We start from the raw sequence: 24,998 nt of genomic DNA, 5'->3' as shown, positions 1-24,998 counted from the left end.
CGGGGAGGATCAAGTCAAGATCTTATCTAAGTAAGTGTCACAAACTCATCTCTTGCATTTACTTTTATTTGCTAGTTGCCTCTCGTTTCCTCTCCCCCACTTCACATTTGCCGTTTTCATTTGCCGTTTTATTTTGCCTTTTTCTCTCGCCCATGTTTTTCGCTTGCTTTCCGTTTGCTTGTGTTTCCATATGCCTTCAGGCCTTCAAAATGCCTGCATCTTCGCTTGCTAAAAATCTAGTGACATGGATCCTCATCCACTTGCTAATCTTTTCAAGAGGTCCAACTATGTTGAACCAATTGCTAGTGAGTTTTTCTTACTAGATTATCTTTATGGAGTTTTGCTTGAGATGCGTGAATCTAAAAATTGTGAGGAAGAAATTTATGAAGAGATTCACGAGGGGTCCTTGGATGAAAAGCATGATTGCAATGGTTTCACTATTAATTCTATTAGTGACAATCATGCCAAAAATATGCAAAACCCTAAGCTTGGGGATGCTAGTTTTGCTTTGTCCACTAGTTGCAAAGATGATGATTGGGGTGATGATTTTTCTTTTGGTCTTGAAATTTTGTTTAAGCCTCATAATGAATATGATGTTTGCAATATTATTGAAAGTGGGTTTGGAGAAGTCATGACTTTAGATGATAATCCCACTATTTTTGAAGAGCATCAACTTTACATGCATGTGGATCATGAAAAGACTATCCTATGTGATAGTTATATTGTTGAATTTGAATATGATCCCACATGTAATCAGACAGGAAAATATTGTGTAGAAACTTTCATATCACTAAATCACCTCTCGTGATGTTGAGATTGCTCTTATCTCTTTCTTCTTCCTTACATATGGTAGTTATCGCTCTTGATAAATTGTTTTCCTATAAAATACCTATGCATAGGAAGTATGTTAGAATTAGATGTGATTTTCACATGCCTTATGATGCTCTCGTTGTGCTTCAATTCTTGTCTTTTGGGTGAGCATCATTGAATGCCTAGCTAAGGGCGTTAAAAAAATAGCGCTTGTTGGGAGGCAGCCCAACGAATTTATCCTTTTTCTTTTCTGTTTTGTGTTTTCCACACTTTCATAATTCTGTTATGATTGTGTTTTTTGTGTTTCTTTTTGCGTTTGTGCCAAGTGGAACCGTCATGATTAGTCTTGGGGATGATCATTTGATCACGCTGGAAAAGACATAAACTTTGTGCTCACTAAAAGAATTTCCATTTTTTTCTATGAGAGATTTTGAGTTTATTCTTTTTGCTGCTGATTACTACGCAAATTCTTCAGACTGTCGTAATTGTTCAGAATTGTTGAAGTGCCAGAAGTATACGAAGTATACAGATTGCTACAAACTGGTCTGTTTTTGACAGATTCTGTTTTTCTTGAGTTGGTTGCTTATTTTGATGAAACTATGGATAGTATCGGCGGGTACTAGCCATGGAGAAGTGAAAATACAGTAACCCAACACCAACATAAGTAGAATTTAAGTCTACTACAGTACCTAAGGAAGTGGTGATTTGCTTTCTTATACTAATGATATCATGAGTTTCTGTTTAAGTTTTGTGTTGTGAAGTTTTCTAGTTTTGGGTGATGTTCTCATGGACAAAGAGATAAAGAGTGGCAAGAGCTCAAGCTTGGGGATGACCAAGGCATCCCAAGCTAATTCAAGGATACCAAAAATCCTAAGCTTGGGGATGCCACGGGAAGGCATCCCCTCTTTCGTCTTCAATCCATCGGTAACGTTACTTGGAGCTATATTTTTATTCACCACATGATATGTGTTTTGCTTGGAGCGTCTTGTATCGTAGGAGTCTTTTATTTTTTTTGTTGTGTCACAATATTCCTTGCTGCACACCTAGAGAGAGATACATGCACTCACCGCGATTTTGTCGAGCTTCACTTATATCCTTTGAGTTAGGCAATTCAGCTCACATGTGTTTCACTTATATCTTTAGAGCTAGTTGATTTTTCTCTATGTGCTTCACTTATATCTTTTAGAGCACGACGGTGCGTGGCTTGGTGGTTGGCCTATGCTATGAAAATAGTCCCAAAAGTGGTAGTTATCCAAAGGGATACGAAAACTTCCATCTTTATGTGCATTGAGTAGAAAGAGAAGTTTGATTCCTCTCAACTAGTTTTGAGATGTGGTTGTGGTAATATTAAAGTTATGTTAGTAGGGTGTTATGAATCTAGAGATACTTGTGTTGAAGTTAGTGATTCCCGTAGCATGAACGTATGGTGAACCGCTATGTGATGAAGTTTGAGCATGATTAGTCTATTGATTGTCATCCTTTGTGTAGCGGTCGGGATCGCGATGGTTTATACCTACCAACCCTTCCCCTAGGAGTATGCGTTGAATGCTTTGCTTCAATTACTAATAAAACTTTTTGCAACAAGTATATGAGTTCTTCATGACTAATGTTGAGTCCATGGTTTAGATGCACTTTCACCTTCCACCTTTACTATCTTTTTTAGTGTCGCGCAATTTTCGCCGGTACATAAACCCACCATATAGCCTCCCTCAAAACAGCAACTATACCTACCTGCTATGGCATTTTTAGCCATTCCGAGATATATTGCCATGCAACTACCACCGTTCTGTCTCATGACATGTGCTACCACTTCTACATTGCCATTGCATGATCGTAAGATAGCTAGGATGATGTTTCCATTGATGTCAATGCCATGCTAGATCATTGTCATGGTACACTACCGAAGGCATTTCATATAGAGTCATCATTGCTCTAAGTTTTGAGTTGTAAGTGTGATGATCATCAATGATAGAGCATTGTCCCATGTGAGGAAATAAAAGAGGCCAGCGAAGCCCATTTAAAAAAAGAGGCCAAAAGATGCCCACCAAAATTTAAAAATAATAATAAAAAAAGAGGCCAAAGAGCCCACCAAAAAATGAGAGAAAAATAGAGAAGGGACAATGCTACTATCTCCTTTCCACACTTGTGCTTCATATTAAGCACCTTGATATTCATGATTGAGAGTCTCTCTCTTTGTCACCACCATATAACTAGTGGGAAATTTTCATTATATAACTTGGCTTGTATATTCCAATGATGGGCTTCCTCAAAATTGCTTTAGGTCTTCGTGAGCAAGCAAGTTGGATGCACACCCACTAGTTCTCCTTAAGAGCTTTCACATACTCATAGCTCTAGTGCATCTCTTGTATGGCAATCCCTACTCATTCACATTGATATCTATTGATGAGCATCTCCATAGCTCATTGATATGCCTAGTCAATGTGACCATCTTCTCCTTTTTGTCTTGCAACCTCCACCACACTCCATTCCACCTATAGTGCTATAACCATGGCTCACGCTCATGTATTGCGTGAGAGTTGAAAAAGTTTGAGAAAGTCAGGGTGTGAAAACAATTACTTGGCCAATACCGAGGTTGTGCATGATTTAAATTCGTTGTGCAAGGATGATAGAGCATAGCCAGACTATATGATTTTGTAGGGATAACTTTCTTTTGGCCTTGTTATTTCAAAAGTTAATGATTACCTTGCTAGTTTGCTTGAAGTATTATTGTTTCCACGTCAATAGCAAACTATTGTTTTGAATCTCACGGATCTGAACATTCATGTCACATAAGAGGAGTTACAAAGGACAACTGTGCCAGGTAGCATGCAACATCAAAAATTCATTCTTAATCACTTCCCTACTCGAGGACGAGCAATAGTTAAGCTTGGGGATGCTTGATACGTCTCAAACGTATCTATAATTTTTGATGGTTTCATGCTGTTATCTTGTCAAACTTTGGATGTTTTATATGCCTTTTATATCTTTTTTGGGACTAACTTATTAATCCAGTGCCAGTTCCTGTTTTTTCCGTGTTTTTGACCCTTTTCAGATCTGATTTTGAAACGGAGTCCAAACGGAATAAAATCCCCGAAATGATTTTTCTGAAACAGAAGAAGATTGGGAGGCTTGGGAGCCAAGGCAAAGGAGCCTCAGGGGCCCCACGAGCCCCCTAGCCACGGCCAGGGGGGAGCCCGCGGCTCCCTGGCTCGTGGCCCCCCTGAGCCTCTGCTGCCCTCGCTCCTTGGCCTATATATTCCCTAAAATCACAGAAAAAATCAGGGCGTCCACGAAAACACTTTTCCGCCGCCGCAAGCTTCCGTTTCCGTGAGATCTCTTCTGGAGACCCTTCCCGGTGCCCTGCCGAAGGGGACTTTGGAGCTGGAGGGCTTCTACATCAACACCATTGCCTCTCCAATGACTCGTGAGTAGTCTACTTCAGACCTACGGGTCCATAGTTAGTAGCTAGATGGCTTCTTCTCTCTCTTGGATCTTCAATACAAAGTTCTCCATGATCTTCATGGAGATCTATCCGATGTAATCCTCTTTGGCGGTGTGTTTGTCGAGATCCGATGAATTGTGGATTTGTGATCAGATTATCTATGAGTATTATGTGAGTCTTTGCTGATCTCTTATATGCATGATTTGATATCCTTGTAATTCTCTTCGAGTTGTGGGTTTTGTTTGACCAACTAGATCTATGATTCTTGCAATGGGACAAGTGCTTGGTTTTGGGTTCATACCGTGCGGTGACCTCACCCAGTGACAAAAGGGATAGTGAGGCACGTATCGTGTTGTTGCCATCAAGGGTAAAAAGATGGGGTTTTCATCATTGGTTTGAGATTATCCCTCTACATCATGTCATCTTCCTTAAGGCGTTACTCTGTTCTTATGAACTCAATACACTAGATGCATGCTGGATAACGGTCGATGTGTCGAGTAATAGTAGTAGATACAGAAAGTATCGGTCTACTTGTCTCGGACGTGATGGCTATATGTATGATCATTGCCTTGGATATAGTCATGACTTTGCGCGGTTCTATCAATTGCTCAACAGTAATTCGTTCACCCACCGTCTACTTGCTATCTTGAGAGAAGCCTCTAGTGAACACTATGGCCCCAGGGTCTACTCACAATTATAATTCCAGCTTTACACTTTTACTTCGCTTTTTTTGCTTTCAGTTCTCACTTTGCAAACAATATATAAGGGATTGACACCCCCTTCATAGCGTTGGGTGCAAGTTCTTTGTGTTTGTGCAGGTACTTGTGACTTGGTGCGCTCCTCCTACTGGATTGATACCTTGGTTCTCAAACTGAGTGAAATACTTACCGCCACTGTGCTACATCACCCTTTCCTCTTCAAGGGAACACCAACGCAAGGCTCCAAGGCCGCGGGGGTATCCTTAGCATATTTGCCAAGGAAGTCCCTATAGGCGTAGCCAGCAGCACACCTCGTGCGCCGAATCGCTCTCGTCATCTCGACAACGTCGGCTCGAGCTCGACTAGCTTTGGTGCCGAGAACATTCAATGTGGCTTCCCCCGCTCTTGCGTCCTGAAGAGTGCAGCGAGGACGAGACCTCGACTCGGGTATGGCCAACAGGACCACGTCTTGCCACGGGGTTAGGTCCCGGGGAATCCGACTAGCCCTGGCCATGGTCGAGTCGAGCCTGCTGCTCATTTGCGGCATCAAGGAGTTCCTTGACCCATCCCTCCTGAAGGGCGCGCTCCTCGCCCTCCAACGGCGGTACCTCCACCATGGCAGCCTGAGCCGCCCGTAGGTTGGCCGCAGGGATATCGTAGATGGGCTGCCTGCCTCCAAGGATCTCGGACACGACCCGCCCGCGGTTGCGCACCGATCCGAGGCGGCTAGGTCCTTCGGAGATCGGCGTGAGGCCATAGGAGGAGTCGTACTCGCGTCGCGCAGCCTCCATTCGACGCTTGGCGGTGGCAACCGTGGTGCCACCCTCCAAGAGCCGTTGGCGGGCCTCCTCTAACGAAGCCCGCGTATCACCAGCGTTTGCTGCGGTGGTAATGGGTGTCCTCAGGCCGGTGAGGACAGCCTGAAGAGTGTCAGCCGCAACCGTGAGAGGTTCGTCGGGACCTGCTGGGGCCTTGCTGGGACCTTAGCTGGTCCCGACGTCAACGACCATCACCTCCGCCACATGACTGACGGTGGCGACATGGTATGAGGAAAAGAATCCCGTGTATGTCGGAGGGTCATCGAATATGAGCACATTGCTCAGGTATCTGTCGGGTGCAGGCGTCTCCGTAAGGGAGAGCCTGCTGAAGTATGTGCATAGAAACTCAACGTCGAGCGCCTCGGCGAAGTAGCGAGGGACGTCGTTGAGGTGCAGGTCGCTAAAGAGAACGGTGAGGTTCTCCATAGCGGCGACAACGATGCAAGGAGGCGACTCATCGTCGGACTCCTCATCCGAGTCCGAGTGGCGAACTAGGACGTCGATCATCATTGATGAAGCCTCATCGAAGGCGGGCTCCACGGGCATGCAAACTTGTCCGGACGCCTCGCATCCGGGAGTGAAGGCGCGGGGCCCCGCCCAGCGTGTGAACCCAGCCGATGCCGCGTACGGCCCCACGGTGGGCGCCAAATGTTGGTGTTTACTCACGACCTATGCCATAGGTAGGCTAAAGAAGGGGGAAACCATAGTAACACCGGAGGACGCTGGGACCGAGGTTGGCACAAGCATGGGACGCACGATGTACCCAGGTTCAGGGCTGTCCGGAGAGATAATACCCATAGTCCTGCTATGTGTGTTTGACGTGTGAATATGCGTACAAGGGTGCTCCTGGAGCTGTATGAGGAAGAGGAAGGGTGAGCAGCCGGCTCAGCACTTGCTCTTCCAGGGGGTGAGTGTTGTAATCCCGTGTTGACCAACCCTCTGCATGGAGGGGGGCTGGGGGGTTTTATAGACGAACCCGCCGACTTACAAATATGGATAAAAGGTACGGGGGTGGGACCCGACTGGCAGTCTCCACGGCCGGCCTGGGGTTCCGACCGGGTCTTGTCTTGTCGAGAGAGGGTCTCGCCGGCTGCCGGGTGTCGTCCGGCTGTGGGACCCGCCGGCTGGCCAATGAAGTTCCTGCGTTAGGTTGACGCAGGGCACGCGGGGCACGTCGGGTGTCGTCGAATGAGATTCGTTATGGGCAGCCAGTACGGCCGCCTCCACTATTACCACGCCGAGTGTGGTAATGGAGTGGGTGTTAGACGGGCCGGCACTGTGCAGGGTGATGAATCAGAGCCGGGGGATGTCAGCGGCGAGGCCGCCGACGCTGCGCCTGGCAAGCGTCCTGATCTTGTACCCTTGCTGACGTGTCGTCACCTTTTATGGAAGGGTCCCATCATGACCTATGGCCTGATGTGACGGGTGCTCCCCAGCCGGCTGGCCGCCTGGCCAGCCGGCCCAGAAGGCGCCGCCCCGCCTCCAGCCGGCTGGCCGGGCCGAGCCGGCTGGAGATGTGGCTGCCTCGCCCCCAGCCGGCAGGTGCTTCCTAGCCGGCCTAGGGGTTTGGGTTTTTTCGTAGGGGGGGTCTTGATAGTACCTTTTTATGGACGCGCGGAGGAGCCGGCTCGTTGAGCCTACCCCGGGGTTATCCCCCCGTCACTCATGTTCATCACCAGATTGTGTTTCGGCATCAGAAATAAAAACATCATTTGGATTCTCAGGTGTATCAGCAATTGGTTTACTAGCATGCAAGTTCCTATCATCTTTCTTTTTCTTCCTATTACCAGGATGACTAGGTGCATCAGTATTAACTCCTTGAGAATCTTGTTCAATTCTCTTAGGATGGCCCTGAGGATACAAAGGTTCCTGAGTCATTCTACCACCTCTAGTAACAACTCTAACATAATTATCATTCTATTCATTAAGCAAGTTGATATGTCCATTTTGCATCATGCTTTCCTGTTGATATTTATCGCATTATGGACTGTTATTACACATTATGGTACAATACTTATGTCTTTTCTCTCTTATTTTATAAGGTTTACATGAAGAGGGAGAATATCGGCAGCTGAGATTCTGGGCTGAAAAAGGAGCAAGTCTGAGACACATATTCTGCGCAACTCCAAAAGCCGTGAAAATCAGCGAGGATTTATTTTGGAATATATAAAAAATATTGGGTGGAAGAACTACCGGAGGGGCGCCACCAGGAGGCCACAAGCCTGTCAGGCGTGGCCTACCCCCCTAGCCACGTCCTGGTGGCTCGTGGGCCCCCTACTGGCCCTCCGGCAGCCATCTTTCGGTATATGAAGGGTTTCGTTCTAGAAAAAATCAGGAGGAAACTTTTGGGAGGAGACGCCGCCGCGCGAGGCGGAACTTGAGCAGAACCAATCTAGAGCTCCGACCGGGCTTTCCTGCCGGGGAAATTTCCCTCCCGGAAGGGGAAATCATCGCCATCGTCATCACCAACACTCCTCTCGTCGGAGGGGACTCATCTCCATCAACATCTTCACCAGCACCGTCTCATCTCCAAACCCTAGTTCATCTCTTGTATCCAATCTCTGTCTCGCAACTCCGATTGGTACTTGTAAGGTTGCTAGTAGTGTTAATTACTCCTTGTAGTTGATGCTAGTTGGATTATTTGGTGGAAGATCATATGTTCAGATCCTTGATGCTATTTAATACCTCTTTGATTATGAACATAATTATGCTTTGTGAGTAGTTACGTTTGTTCCTGAGGACACGGGATAAGTCTTGCTATAAGTAGTCATGTGGATTTGGTATTCGTTCGATATTTTGATGTGTTGTATGTTGTCTTTCCTCTAGTGGTGTTATGTGAACGTCGACTACATAACACTTCACCATTATTTGGGCCTAGAGGAAGGCATTGGGAAGTAATAAGTAGATGATGGGTTGCTAGAGTGACAGAAGCTTAAACCCTAGTTTATGCGTTGCTTTCTAAGGGGCTGATTTGGATCCACTAGTTTAATGCTGTGGTTAGACTTTGTCTTAATACTTCTTTCATAGTTGAGGACGCTTGCGCGAGGGGTTAATCATAAGTGGGAGGTTTGTCCAAGTAAGGGCAGCACCCAAGCACTGGTCCACCCACATATCAAACTATCAAAGTACCGAACGGGAATCATATGAACATGATGAAATCTAGCTTGACAGAAATTCCCATGTGTCCTCGGGAGCGCTTTACTTTATATAAGAGTTTGTCCAGGCTTGTCCCTTGCTGCAAAAGGGATTGGGCCATCTTGCTGCACCTTTGTCACTTTTGTTACTTGCTACCGGTTATGATTATCTTAGCACACAACTATCTGTTACCGCTAATTTCAGTGCCTGCAGAGAATACCTTGCTGAAAACCACTTGTCATTTCCTTCCGCTCCTCGTTGGGTTCGACACTCTTACTTATCGAAAGGACTATGATAGATACCCTACACTTGTGGGTCATAAAGACTCTTTTCTGGCGCCGTTGTCGGGGAGTGAAGCGCCTTTGGTAAGTGGAATTTGGTAAGGAAACATTTATATAGTGTGCTGAAATTTATTGTCACATGTCACTATGGAAACTACTACTTTGAGGAGATTGTTCGGGGTATCTTCACCTCGGCCGGATGCACAAGGAATTGCTCCTCAACCCGCTGCTCCGACTGAAAATATTTATTATGAAATTCCTTCGGGTATGCTAGAGAAACTGTTGGCTAATCCTTTTACAGGAGATGGAACATCACATCCCGACTTGCATCTAATCTATGTAGATGAAGTTTGTGGTTTATTTAAGCTTGCAGGTTTGCCCGAGGATGAGGTCAAGAAGAAGGTCTTTCCCTTATCTTTGATGGACAGAGCATTGACATGCTATAGGCTATGTGATGATACTGGATCATGGAACTCTAACCGATTGAAATTGGAATTTCATCAAAAGTTTTATCCCACTCATTTGGTACATCGTGATCAGAATTGTATCTATAATTTTTGGCCTTGTGATAGAGAAAGTATCGCTCAAGCTTGGGGGAGGCTTAAGTCAATGTTATATTCATGCCCCAACCATGAGCTCTCGAGAGAAATTATTACTCAGAACTTCTATGCTCGGCTTTCTCATTACAATCGCACCATGCTTGACATCTCTTGTGCCGGTTATTTTATGAAGAGAGATATTGATTTCAAATGGGATTTATTGGAAAGAATTAAACGCAACTCTGAAGATTGGGAGCTTGATGAAGGTAAGGAGTCAGGTATGAATATTAAGTTTGATTGTGTTAAATCCTTTGTTGAAACAAATGCTTTTCGCGATTTTAGCGCTAAACATGGATTTGACTCTGAGATAGTAGCTTCCTTATGTGAATCATTTGCTACTCATATTAATCTCCCTGAGGAGAAGTGTTTTAAATATCATCCTCCTATAGAAGTCAATGTAGTAGAACCCAATCCAGTTGAAGAGGAAGTTATTGCTTATAATGATCCTATTGTTCCTAGTGCTTACATTGAGAAACCACCTTTCCCTGTAAGAATAAAGGATCATGCCAAAGCTTCAACTATGATACGTAAGGGCTACATTAGAACACCTACACCCCCTGAGCAAATTAGAGTTGAACCTACACCCCCCCGACAATGTTGATGGGCATGTTATTCACTTCTGTGAAGATGCTGCTAGAATTGCTAAACCTCATGCTAGAGACAAGCATCAACCTGTTGTTGGCACGCCTGTCATTTCTGTTAAGATAGGAGATCATTGTTATCATGGTTTATGTGATGTGCGTGCTAGTGTTAGTGCAATACCTGGATCTTTATATAAAGAAATCAAGGATGAGATTGCACCTGCCGATATTATCTACCCTTTGGGAATTTATTGATGTTACTATTCGGCTTGCTAATAGGGATACTATCTACCCTTTGGGAATTGTTAGAGACGTTGAAGTCTTGTGTGGTAAAACTAAGTACCGTACTGATTTTCTTGTCCTTGCCACCACACAAGATAGCTTTTGTCTAATTATATTTGGTAGACCTTTCCTCAATACTATCAATGCTCAGATTGACTCTGAGAGACAAACTGTTACTATTGGATTTGAGGGTGTGTTGCATGAATTTATTTTTTCTAAGTTTAGCAGACAGCCTCATGAAAAGGAATTGTCTAGTAGGGATGAAATCATTGCTCTTGCTTTTATTGCTGTGCCTCCCACTGATCCTTTAGAGCAATACCTGCTTGAACATGAAAATGATATGCATATGGAAGAAAGGAATGAGATAGATAGAGTTATCTTTGAACAACAGCCTAACCTTAAGAACAATTTGCCTATCGAATTGCTTGGAGATCCACCTCCACCAAAGGGTGATCCTATGTTTGAGCTTAAACAGTTACCTGATACTCGTAAGTATGCTTATATTGATGAAAAAGAGATATATCCTATTATTATTAGTGCTATCCTTTCAAAGCGTGAAGAAAAGAAATTATTGAAAACTCTGAGGAAGCACCGTGCTGCTATTGGATACACTCTTGATGATCTTAAGGGCATCAGTCCCATTCTATGTCAGCATAAAATTAAAACTGATCCTGACTCCAAACCAGTTGCTGATCATCAACGAAGATTAAATCCTAAGATGAAAGAGGTGGTAAGAAAAGAAATACTAAAGCTTCTGGAAGCAGGTCTTATTTATCCTGTTGCTCATAGTGATTGGGTAAGTCCGGTTCATTGCGTTCCTAAGAAGGGAGGTATTACCGTTGTCCCTAATGATAGAGATGAATTGATCCCGCAAAGGATTTTTACCGGCTATAGGATGGTAATTGATTATAGGAAGTTAAATAAGGCTACTAAGAAAGATCATTACCCCTTGCCTTTTATTGATCAAATGCTAGAAAGGTTGTCTAAACACACACACTTCTGCTTTCTAGATGGCTATTTTGGTTTCTCCCAAATTCCTGTTGCACAATCTGATCAAGAGAAAACCACTTCCACTTGCCCTTTCGGTACCTTTGCTTATAGACGTATTCCTTTTGGCTTATGTAATGCACCTGCTACCTTTCAAAGATGTATGATGGCTATATTCTCTGAACTTTGTGAAAAGATTGTTGAGGTTTTCATGGATGATTTTTCCGTTTATGGATCTTCTTTTGATGATTGCTTGAGCAACCTTGATCGAGTTTTGTAGAGATGTAAAGATACGAATCTTGTCTTGAATTGGGAGAAGTGCCACTTTATGGTTAATGAAGTCATTGGCTTAGGACATAAAATTTCTGAAAGAGGTATTGAAGTCGATAAGGCTAAGGTCGATGCTATCGAGAAAATGCCATGCCCAACAGACATCAAAGGTATAAGAAGTTTCCTTGGTCATGCTGGTTTCTATAGAAGGTTTATTAAAGACTTCTCTAAGATTTATAGGCCTCTCATTAATCTCTTGCAAAAGTATATTCCTTTTGTTTTTTATGATGATTGTGTAGAAGCTTTTGAAATACTTAAGAAGGCCTTGATAACCGCACCTATTGTTCAACCCCGTGATTGGAACCTACCTTTTGAAATTATGTGTGATGCTAGTGATTATGCTGTTGGTGCTGTTCTAGGACAAAGAGTTGACAAGAAATCAAATGTCATACATTACACTAGTAAAACTCTAGACAGTGCCCAGAGGAACTATGCTACTACTGAGAAAGAATTTTTAGCAGTCGTGTTTGCTTGTGATAAGTTCAGATCTTATATCGTTGACTCCAAAATCACTATTCACACCGATCATGCTGCTATTAAGTATCTCATGGAGAAGAAAGATGCTAAGCCTGGACTCATTATATGGGTTCTCTTGCTACAAGAGTTTGACTTGCATATTGTTGATAGGAAGGGTGCAGAGCATCCCGTAGCAGATAAGCTGTCTAGGTTAGAGAATGTTCTCGATGACCCACAACCTATTGACGATAGCTTTCCTGATGAACAATTGAATGCTGTCAATGCTTCACGTAGTACACCTTGGTATGATGATTATGCTAACTATATTGTGGCAAAATATATACCACCTAGTTTCACATACCAATAGAAGAAAAAGTTCTTCTATGATTTAAGACATTACTTTTGGGATGATCCTCACCTGTATAAGGAAGGAGTAGATGGCGTTATTAGACATTGTGTACCTGAGGATGAACAGGGACATATCCTATAGAAGTGTCACTCCGAGGCTTACGGAGGACACCATGCGGGAGATAAAACTACACACAAGGTATTGCAATCCGGTTTTTATTGGCCTACTCTCTTCAAGGATGCTCATAAGTTTGTCTTGTCTTGTGATGAATGTCAAAGAATAGGTAATATCAGTAGACATCAGGAGATGCCTATGAACTACTCACTGGTTATTGAACCATTTGATGTATGGGGTTTTGATTATATGGGACCTTTTCCAAAGTCCAACGGGTATACTCATATTCTAGTTGCTGTAGATTACGTTACTAAGTGGGTAGAAGCTATTCCAGCTAGTAGTGCTGATCATAACACCTCTATTAAGATGCTTAAAGAAGTTATTTTCCCGAGATTTGGAGTCCCTAGATATTTGATGACTGATGGTGGTTCACACTTTATTCATGGTGTTTTCCGCAAGATGCTTGCTAAGTATGATGTCAACCATAGAATTGCATCTCCTTATCATCCTCAGTCTAGTGGTCAAGTGGAGTTGAGTAATAGAGAGATCAAATTGATCTTGCAAAAGACTGTCAATAGGTCTAGAAAGAATTGGTCTAGGAAGCTTGATGATGCACTGTGGGCTTATAGGACTGCTTATAAGAATCCCATGGGCATGTCACTATATAAAATGGTTTACGGTAAAGCATGTCATTTACCTCTTGAGCTAGATCATAAGTCTTATTGGGCAAGCAAAGAGCTCAACTTTGATTTCAAACTTGCTGGTGAGAAGAGGTTATTTGACATTAGCTCACTAGATGAGTGGAGAACTCAGGCATACGAAAATGCCAAGTTATTTAAATAAAAGGTTAAGAGGTGGCACGATAAAAGGATACAAAAACGTGAGTTCAATGTAGGTGATTATGTCTTCCTATACAATTCTCGTTTAAGATTTTTTGCAGGCAAACTTCTCTCTAAATGGGAAGGTCCTTACATTGTCGAAGAAGTATATCGTTCCGGTGCCATCAGAATCAACAACGCGGAAGGTAATTTTTCGAGAGTTGTAAATGGGCAAAGAATCAAGCATTATATCTCACGTACTCCCATGAATGCTGAAAGCGATATTATTAATACCATAACTCCGGAGGAGTACATAAGAGATGTCTACCAGCCTATTTCAGACTCCAAAAACGAAAAGGTAAGTGACACGGTAAGAAAACCGACTCCAAAAATTTCCCAATAGCAACTTTTCTCTTTTTTGGAATATTTAGAAAAATAGAAAAATTCGAAGTAGTCCGAAAAGCGCACGAGGGGGCCACGAGCCTGCACGGCGCGGCCTACCCCCCTGGCCGCGCCCTGGTGGCTCGTGGGCACCTCGTGTGCCTCCCAGACTCCGTTTTCTTGTGGGATACTCCTTTTGGTCGGCAAAAATTCATTATATATTCTCCCGAAAGGTCTGACCCTCGTATCACGCAATTATCCTCTGTTTTCGTTTCGAGCCTGTTTCTGCCACACATTTGAATCAAGATGTCTTCTCAAGATTCAGAGGGGGAGAGCTACGTGGCTGATTACCTTGCTAAATCCAAGGTCTACAGGGACTTAGAGCCTTACGGTTGGACCACTGATGAGGAAGAAGACTATGAGCCCAAGGAGAAGGAAGGAACAAGTTCCGATGAAGAGGAGGCCCCTCTACCCCAACCTGGAGACATGCATGTGGAGTTCAAGAAGTCGAGTCTCCCGGACTCGAGCAAGAACCTTAAGATTTTGTTTATCACGTCTTGTATTTTGCAGGAGAGTAAGTAGGAATTATGCCAAAAGGTGCTGAGCCTTGAAGAGAAAATTAACGATCTAAAGGAGCAGAATTTTGGGCTCAAGAGGAAACTAAACAAGTTTAAGAAATTTGCAACAACTCCACCACCATCACCTCCGAAGGAAGATAGTTAATCACAAGGGGTATGGGCACCCCCTTGGCTTGTGCCAAGCTTGGGGGAGTTGCCCCGGTATCGTATCACCATCACATCTTTTGCTTTTACTTCTATTTTAGTTCGATCCTTTTTAGTTTTATCTTTTTCCAGTAGAATAAAGTTCTTAGTATGATCTAGGCTTGAGTTTTGCTTTTTGTTGCCCCGAGTATAATCGTGCTCGTGAGTTATATAATAAGGAGTGTTTTAGTTAAGGGCCTTGCTTCATGCCATGATCTGAAGAAAACAATAGTAAAAGAACAAAAGCATGAAAGATCATGTGATGATCTTATGGGAAGTGATGGCTTCACATATAAAAAGAATGTTGATTGAAACTTGTTGTGGGTAGACAAACGTATATCTTGGTCATTTTTGCAATTAATAGGAAGTAATCAAGAAAGAGAGGTTCACATATAAATATATCATCTTTGACACCATCCATGATTGTGAACACTCATTAAACTATTACATACTAAGAAGTAGATGTTGGACAAGGAAGACAACATAATGAATTATGTTTGCTTGGTTCTGAACAATGTTATATGACTAGAGATCCCTTAGCATGTGACGCTTGCTTCCACCTCATATCAGCCAAAACTTCCGCACTAAGTAGAGATACTACTTGCGCATCCATAAACCTTCAACCTAGTTTTGCCATGAGAGCCCACCATACCTACCTATGGATTGAATAAGATCCTTCAAGTAAGTTGTCATCGGTGCAAGCAATAAAATTGCGCCCTAAATATGTATGATCTATTAGTGTGTGGAAAATAAGCTTTGTACGAACCTGTGATAAGGAAGACACAAAAGTGACAGACTGCATAATAAAGTTCTTTATCACAAGAGGCAATATAAAGTGACGCTCCTCCACACTAAGAAATCACGCATCCAAACTTTAGAAGCGCATGGCAACCTCTGCTTCCCTCTGCGAAGGGCCTATCTTGTACCTTTACTTTTGATCCTTAAAAGAGTCATGGTGATCGACACCAATTCCTTATTTTGCCATTATCTTGGCAAGCGTCATGTGCTAGGGAAAGATCTATATTCATATATCAACTTGGATGTAAGTAATCATGAATTATTATTGTTGACATTACCCTCGAGGTAAATAGTTGGGAGGCAAAACTATAAGCCCCTATCTTTCTCTATGTCCAACTGAAACTTTGATCCCATGAGTACCATGTGAGTTTTAGCAATTGTGGAAGACTAAAAGATGATTGAGTATGTGGATTTGCTTTACAAGCTCTTATTTGACTCTTTCCTATGTTATGATAAATTGCGATTGCTTCGATGACTAAAGACTATTGGTTGTTGATTCTCAATAAGGTTCTTGATCCATGCTTTACATTGTGAAGGAATTATCACTTTAGCATAAGAGATTATATGACTTTATTGCTGTTCTATTTGTGATCATGATGCCTGCATGTCCGTATTCTATTTTATCTACACCTCTATCCCTAAACATGTGGGCATATTTATTGATCTCGGCTTCCGCTTGAGGACAAGCGAGGTCTAAGCTTGAGGGAGTTGATACGTCCATTTTGCATCATGCTTTCATGTTCATATTTATCGCATTATGGCCTCTTATTACACATTATGGTACAATACTTATGCCTTTTCTCTCTTATTTTATAAGGTTTACATGAAGAGGGAGAATACCGGTAGCTGAGATTCTGGGCTGAAAAAGGAGCAAGTCTGAGACACCTATTCTGCGCAACTCCAAAAGACATGAAAATCAGCGAGGATTTATTTTGGAATATATGAAAAATACTGGGCAAAAGAACTACCGAAGGGGCGCCACTAGGAGGCCACGAGCCTGCCAGGCGCGGCCTACCCCCTGGCCGCGCGCTGGTGGCTCGTGGGCCCCCTGCTGGCCCTTCGGCACCCATCTTCCGCTATATGAAGGGTTTCACTCCAGAAAAAATCAGGAGAAACTTTCGGGAGGAGACGCCGCCGCCACGAGGCGGAACTTGAGCAGAACCAATCTAGAGCTCCGGCAGGGTTTTCCTGCCGGGAAAATTTCCCTCTCGGAAGGGGAAATCATCGCCATCGTCATCACCTACACTCCTCTCGTCGGAGGGGACTTATCTCCATCAACATCTTCACCAGCACCGTCTCATCTCCAAACCCTAGTTCATCTCTTGTATCCAATCTCCGTCTCGCAACTCCGATTGGTACTTGTAAGGTTGCTAGTAGTGTTAATTACTCCTTGTACTTGATGCTAGTTGGATTATTTGGTGGAAGATCATATGTTCAGATCCTTGATGCTATTTAATACCTCTCTGATTATGAACATAATTATGCTTTGTGAGTAGTTACGTTTTTTCCTGAGGACATGGGATAAGTCTTGCTATAAGTAGTCATGTGAATTTGGTATTCGTTCGATATTTTGATGTGTTGTATATTGTCTTTCCTCTAGTGGTTTTATGTGAACGTCGACTACATAACACTTCACCCTTATTTGGGCCTAAAGGAAGGCATTGGGAAGTAATAAGTAGATGATGGGTTGCTAGAGTGACAGAAGCTTAAACCCTAGTTTATGCGTTGCTTTGTAAGGGGCTGATTTGGATCCACTAGTTTAATGCTATGGTTAGACTTTGTCTTAATACTTCTTTCGTAGTTGCGGATGCTTGCGTGAGGGGTTAATCATAAGTGGGAGGTTTGTCCAAGTAAGGGCAGCACCCACGCACCGGTCCACCCACATATCAAACTATCAAAGTACCGAACGTGAATCATATGAACATGATGAAAACTAGCTTGACAGAAATTCCCATGTGTCCTCGGGAGGGCTTTACTTTATATAAGAGTTTGTCCAGGCTTGTCCATTGCTGCAAAAGGGATTGGGCTATCTTGCTGCACCTTTGTAACTTTTGTTACTTGCTACCGGTTACGAATTATCTTATCACACAACTATCTGTTGCCGCTAATTTCAGTGCCTGCACAGAATACCTTGCTGAAAACCACTTGTCATTTCCTTCCGCTCCTCGTTGGGTTCGACACTCTTACTTATCGAAAGGACTACGATAGATCCCCTACACTCGTGGGTCATCACAAGTCATTTTGAGCCTTAAGTACTTGTTCTACTTGAGTAGTGACCATAGAAGCATGTTTACCAATAAGCTTAAGGTCACAAGCATTTGTGTCGATACAAGCACTTAGACGATCAATCATACAAGCGTTTTGCTCCAGTTGTCTGCTATCATAATCATTAAAACTTTGTTGTTTGGCAAAAAAGTTATGAAATTCATCTAAGCGTAAGCTAGCAGGTTTATCATAAGGAATATCACTCTCGTTGAATCTACGAAGAGAATTTACGTCTACTACCTGTGTCGAGTTATCAAGACCATGTATTTCTTCAATAGGTGGTAGATTTTTAACATCTTCAGATATAATACCTTTCTCTTTCATAGATTTCTTGGCTTCTTGCATATCTTCTGGACTAAGGAATATAATACCTATTTTATTTGGAGTTGGCTTCGGAGGTGGTTCGGGAATAGTCCAAGCATTATCGTTGGTCAAGATATTATTCAATAGAATTTTAGCTTGTTCCATAGTTCGTTCCCTGAAAACACAACCAGCACAACTATGTAGGTCGTCCCTAGAAGCATCGGTTAGTCCATTATAAAGATATCAAGTATTTCATTTTTCTTGAGAGGGTGATCAGGCAAAGCATTGAGCAACTGGATAAGCCTCCCCCAAGCTTGTGGGAGACTTTCTTCTGCAATCTGCACAAAGTTATATATTTCCTGCAAGGCAGCTTGTTTCTTATGGGCAGGAAAATATTTCTCATCGAAGTAGTAAGTCATATCCTAGGGACTATGCACACAACCAGGAGCAAGAGAAGTGAACCAAGCTTTAGCATCACCCTTTAGTGAGAAAGGGAACAACTTAAGGATATAGTAGTGGCGAATTTTCTCCTCACTAGTGAATAGGGTGGCTATATCATTCAGTTTGGTGAGATGTGCTACAATGGTTTCAGATTCATACCCATGAAAAGGATCAGATTCGACCAAAGTGATTTACTCGGGATCGAAAGATAATTCATAATCTTTATCAGTGATAAAGATGGGTGAAGTAGCAAACTTAGGTTCGTATTTCTTTCTAGCATTCAGAGATTTTTCTTTCCACTTGCGTAATAGATTCTCTAGATCATAGCTATCCTTACAAGCAATAAAATCTTCAGCTACCTCTCCCTCCATAACATAACCTTTGGGTATATCAGGCAATTCATATCTAGGGGAGCTAGATCTAACAGGTGTAGCAGCAGGTTCTATCTCAATAGTTTCAGCAGTTTCAGAAGTATCATCAGACTCAACAGTAACTCTAGCAATTTGAGCATCAAGGAATTTACCCAGTGCTAAATTATCAAGCAAAGTATCATCATGAGCATCATGCATAGCAGAAGTAGCATCATCAAACACATGCGACATATCAGGAGTACTAATAGGTGGTGGTGTCGCAAATTTACTCATGACAGAAGGTGAATCAAGTGCAGAGCTAGATGGCAGTTCCTTACCTGTCCTCGTAGTTGAGGGCAAGACTTTGGTTTTTGGATCTCTCAAATTCTCATAATGACCAGCAAATATAAATCCCAAGTGACTCAGAGAATATAGCTATGCTCCCCGGCAACGGCGCCAGAAAAAGGTCTTGATAACTGCTACTTCCCAGTCATGTCACTAGAAATTGGCTAGTTGACTCGAGATTGCGTCGGTTTTGCCCTTGAAGAGGAAAGGGTGATGTAGCACAGCAACATCAAGTATTTCCCTCAGTTTGAGAACCAAGGTATCAATCCAGTAGGAGCTCCAAGATGAAGCGCCAAGACACTTGCGCAAGAAACAACAAACTTGCACCCAACGCGACAAAGGGGTTGTCAATCCCTTCACGATTATTTGCAAAAGTGAGATATGACAGAGAAAGTAAAATAGATCTGAAAACAATAAATAGAAAATAGACCCGGGGGCCATAGTGTTCACTAGAGGCTTCTCTCATAAAAGCAAGTATCGCGGCGGGTAAACAAATTACTGTCGACCAATTGATAGAATCGCGCAAAGTCATAAAGTTATCTAAGGCAATGATCATGCATATAGGCATCACGTCCAAGACAAGTAGACCGATACTGTCAGCATATACTTCTTATTACTCCACACATCGACCGCTATCCAGCATACATCTAGTGTATTAAGTTCAGGAAAACAGAGTAAAGCCATAAGCAAGATGACAAGATGTAGAGGGATAAATCAAACCAATGATGAAAACCCCATCTTTTTACCCTTGATGGCAACAACACGATATGTGCCTCGCTACCCCTTCTGTCACTGGGTGAGGTCAACGCACGGTATGAACCCAAAACCAAGCACTTCTCCCATGGGAAGAATCATAGATCAAGTTGGCCAAACAAAACCGATAACTCAAAGAGAATTACAAGGATATGAAATCATGCATAAAAGAGATCAGCAAAGACTCAAATAAATATCATAGATAATCTGATCATGAATCCACAATTCATCGGATCTCGACAAACACACCGCAAAGAAGAATTACATCGGATAGATCTCCATGAAGATCATGGAGAACTTTGTATTGAAGATCTAAGGGAGAGAAGAAGCCATCTAGTTACTAGCTATGGACCCAAAGGTCTGTGGTCAACTACTCACGCATCATCGGAGGGGCAATGGTGTTGATGAATGAAGCCCTCCAACTTCGGATCCCTCTCCGGCAGAGTACCGGAACGGCTTCCAGATGGGATCTCGCGGAAGCAGAGGTTTGCGGCGGCGGAAAAGTAATTGCGGCTCTCTTTTCTTTCGGGGGATGATTTATCGGAATTTATAGGCGGAAGAAGTAGGGCACCGGAGGCTCGTGGGGCCCACGAGCCCTCAGGGCGCGGCCAGGGGGGCCCCCACACCGTGGCGGCTCGTGGAGTCCCACGTCCTCTACTTCCTTGATTCTCACGTCTGATCTTCGTCTTCTGTTCGGAAAAAAATCGTGGCGAAAGTTTTATTCCGTTTGGACTTCGTTTGATATTCCTATCTGCAAAAGGTCAAAAGCACGGAAAAAACAGGAACTGGCACTAGGCACTGAGTTAATAGATTAGTCCCAAAAAAGATATAAAACAACATATAAATGCATATGAGACATCCAAAGTTGATACTAAAAAAGCATGGAACACTCAAAAATTATAGATACGTTGCAGACGTATCAAGCATCCCCAAGCTTAACTCCTGCTCATCCTCGAGTGAGGAAGTGATAAAGACCGAATTTTTGAGGTGGAATGCTACCTAACATATTTTGTTCTTTGTAATTCCTTCATTGTGGCATGAATGCTCAGATCCATAAGATTCCAAACAATAGTTCAATGTTGACATGAAAACAATAATACTTCAAGCATGCTAGCAAAATAATCATGAACTTCTGAAATAACATGGCCAAAAGAAAGTTATCCCTACAAAATCATATAGTCTGGCTATGCTCTATCATCCTTGCACAACGAATTTAAATCATCCACAACCTCGGTATTGGCCAAGTAATTGTTTTCACACCTTTAATTTCTCAAACTTTTTCAACTCTCACGCAATACATGAGCGTGAGCCATGGTTATAGCACTATAGTTGGAGTGGAGTGTGGTGGAGGTTGTGAGGCAAAAAAGGAGAAGATGGTCATATTGACTAGGCATATCAATGAGCTATGGAGATGCTCATCAATAGATATCAATGTGAATGAGTAGGGATTGCCATGCAACGGATGCACTTGAGCTTATAAGTGTATGAAAGCTCAAAAAGGAAACTAGTGGGTGTGCACCCAACTTGCTTGCTCATGAAGACCTAGGGCAATTGAGGAAGCCCATCATTGGAATGTACAAGCGAAGTTATATAATGAAAATTTCCCACTAGTATATGGAAGTGACAACATAGGAGACTCTCTATCATGAAGATCATGGTGCTATTTGAAGCACAAGTGTGGAAAAAGGATAGTAGCACTTGTCCCTTCTCTCTTTTCTCTCATTTTTTTGTGGGCTCTTTGGCCTCTTTTTTTGGTGGGAATCTTTGGCCTCTTTTTTGTAAATGGGCTTCGCTGGCCTCTTTTATTTCCTCACATGGGACAATGCTCTATTAATGATGATCATCACACTTACAACTCAAAACTTAAAGCAATGATGACTCTATATGGAATGCCTTCGGTAGTGTACCGTGACAATGATCTAGCATAGCAATGACATCAAAAACGGAATAGAAACATCATGCTAGCTATCTTACGATCATGTAATGGCAATATGGAAGTGGTGGCACATGTCATGAGACAGAACGGTGGTAGTTGCATGGCAATATATCTCGGAATGGCTATGAAAATGCCATGATAGGTAGGTATGGTGGTTGTTTTGAGGGAGGCTATATGGTGAGTTTATGCACCGGCGAAAGTTGCGCGACACTAGAGAAGATAGTAGTGGTGGAAGGTGAAAATGCATCTAAACCATGGACTCACATTAGTCATGAAGAACTCATATACTTGTTGCAAAAGTTTTATTAGTAATCGAAACAAAGCGTTCAACGCATACTCCTAGGGGAAGGGTTGGTAGGTATAAACCATCGCGCGATCCCGATCGCTACACAAAGGATGACAATCAATAAACTAATCATGCTCAAACTTCATCACATAGCGGTTCACCATACGTGCATGCTACGGGAATCACTAACTACAACACAAGTATTTCTAGATTCACAACACCCTACTAATCATAACTCTAATATTACCATAAACACATCTCAAAACTAATCATGAGGAATCAAACTTCTCCTACTAATCAATGCACTTAAATATGGAGGTTTTTATTGTATCCTCTTTGGATGCCTATCACATATAGGACTAACTTCATAGCACACGCCAATTACCAAGTTTCTTCAAGAGAGTACTCTCAAAAAGATATAAGTGAAGATCGAGAGTTTCTATTTCTACAAAATATGCCACCGCCGTGCTCTAACAAGATTTAAGTGAAGCGCTAGAGAAACAATCAACTAGCTCAAAATATATAAGTGAAGCTCATGGGAGCAAAAGTGTCTAGCTCAAAAGATATAAGTGAAGCTCATGGGAGCTAAATTCCCTAGTTCAAAAGATATAAGTGAAGCTCAAAGAGTATTCGAACAAATACACGATGAGTGCGTGTCTCTCTCAAAAAGAGGTGTGCATCAAGGATAATTGTGGCACAACTCAAAGCAAAAAATAATATAATACACGACGCTCCAAGCAAAACATATATCATGTAGTGAATAAAAATATAGCTCCAAGTAACATACCGATGGATTGAAGACGAAAGAGGGGATGCCTTCCCGGGGCATCCCCAAGCTTAAGCTTTTTGGTGTCCTTAAATTTGGCTTGGGATGCCTTGGGCATCCCCAAGCTTAGGCTCTTACCACTCCTTATTCCATTGTCCATAGGAAGATCACCCAAAACTTGAAAACTTCACAACACAAAACTTAAACGGAAACTCGTGATATCATTCGCACAAGGAAACAAACTACTAACTTGAAAGGTACTGAAGTGAACTTGAATTCTATTCATATTGGTGTTATACTACTGTATTCTAACTTTTCCATGGGTCATACCCCCCGATACTATCCATAGTTTCATCAAAACGAGCAATCAACACAATGAAAATAGAATCTGTCAAAAACAGAATAGTCTGTAGCAATCTGTATACTACGTATACTTCTGTTATCACAAAAAATCTGAAAAATTACGAATGTCTGGAGAATTTGCATATCAATCAGATGAAAAAATAATCAACTCAAAAGCACTTCCAGAATAAAAATGGAAATTATTTTCGTGAGCAAAAAGTTTCTGTCTTTTCCAGCGTGATCAAACAACTATCACCAAGACTAATCATAAAGGTTTCACTTGGCACAAACGCTAATTAAAACACAAAAAACACAATCATAACAGAATTACGAAAGTGTGGAAAACACAAAACAGAAAGCAAAAAGCAAAAATAAATTGGGTTGCCTCCCAACAAACGCTATTGTTTAACGCCCTTAGCTAGGCACAAGGCAAAAAGAATCAAGTGTTGTCATCTTTGGTGCCCAAACCATAAGTGGCCCTCATAATGGATTCATAGGGCAATCGTATTTTCGTTCTAGGAAAATGCTCCATGCCCTTCTTTAAGGGTAATTTAAATCTAATATTCCCTTCCTTCATATCGATGATGGTACCAATAGTCCTTAGGAAAGGTCTACCAAGAATAATGGGGCATGTAGGATTGCAATCAATATCAAGCACAATGAAATCCATGGGTACATAGTTCCTATTTGCAATAATAAGAACATCATTGATCCTCCCCATGGGTTTCTTAATAGTAGAATCCGCAAGATGCAAATTAAGATAGCATTCAACAATCTCATTAAAACCAAGAACATCACATAAAGACTTTGGGATTGTGGAAACACTAGAACCCAAATCACACAAAGCATGGCACTCATAATTTTTTATCTTGATTTTTATAGTGGGCTCTGATACGTCTCCAACGTATCTATAATTTTTCATGGTTTCATGCTGTTATCTTGTCAAACTTTGGATGTTTTATATGGCTTTTATATCTTTTTTGGGACTAACTTATTAATTCAGTGCCAAGTGCCAGTTCCTGTTTTTTCCGTGTTTTTGACCCGTTTCAGATCTGATTTTGAAACGGAGTCCAAACGGAATAAAATCCCCGAAATGATTTTTTCCGAAACAGAAGAAGATTGGGAGGCTTGAGAGCCAAGGCAGGGGAGCCCCAGGGGCCCCACGAGCCCCCTAGCCGTGGCCAGGGGGAGCCCGCGGCTCCCTGGCTCATGGCCCCCCTGAGCGCCCTCTGCCCTAGCTCTTTGGCTTATATATTCCCTAAAATCGCAGAAAAAATCAAGGCATCCACGAAAGCACTTTTCCGCCGCCGCAAGCTTCCGTTTCCGCGAGATCTCATCTGGAGACCCTTCCCAGTGCCCTGTCGGAGGGTACTTTGGAGACCGAGGTCTTCTACATCAACACCATTGCCTCTCCGATAATGCTTGAGTAGTCTACTTCAGACCTACGGGTCCATAGTTAGTAGCTAGATGGCTTCTTCTCTCTCTTGGATCTTTAATACAAAGTTCTCCATGATCTTCATGGAGATCTATCCGATGTAATCCTCTTTGGCGGTGTGTTTGTTGAGATCCGA

Source organism: Hordeum vulgare, chromosome 2H, assembly GCF_904849725.1.
Source record: "Hordeum vulgare subsp. vulgare chromosome 2H, MorexV3_pseudomolecules_assembly, whole genome shotgun sequence".
Classification (NCBI taxonomy): Eukaryota; Viridiplantae; Streptophyta; class Magnoliopsida; order Poales; family Poaceae; genus Hordeum; species Hordeum vulgare.
The sequence above is the reverse complement of the archived record's forward strand: the minus strand, read 5'-3'. Positions refer to the sequence as shown.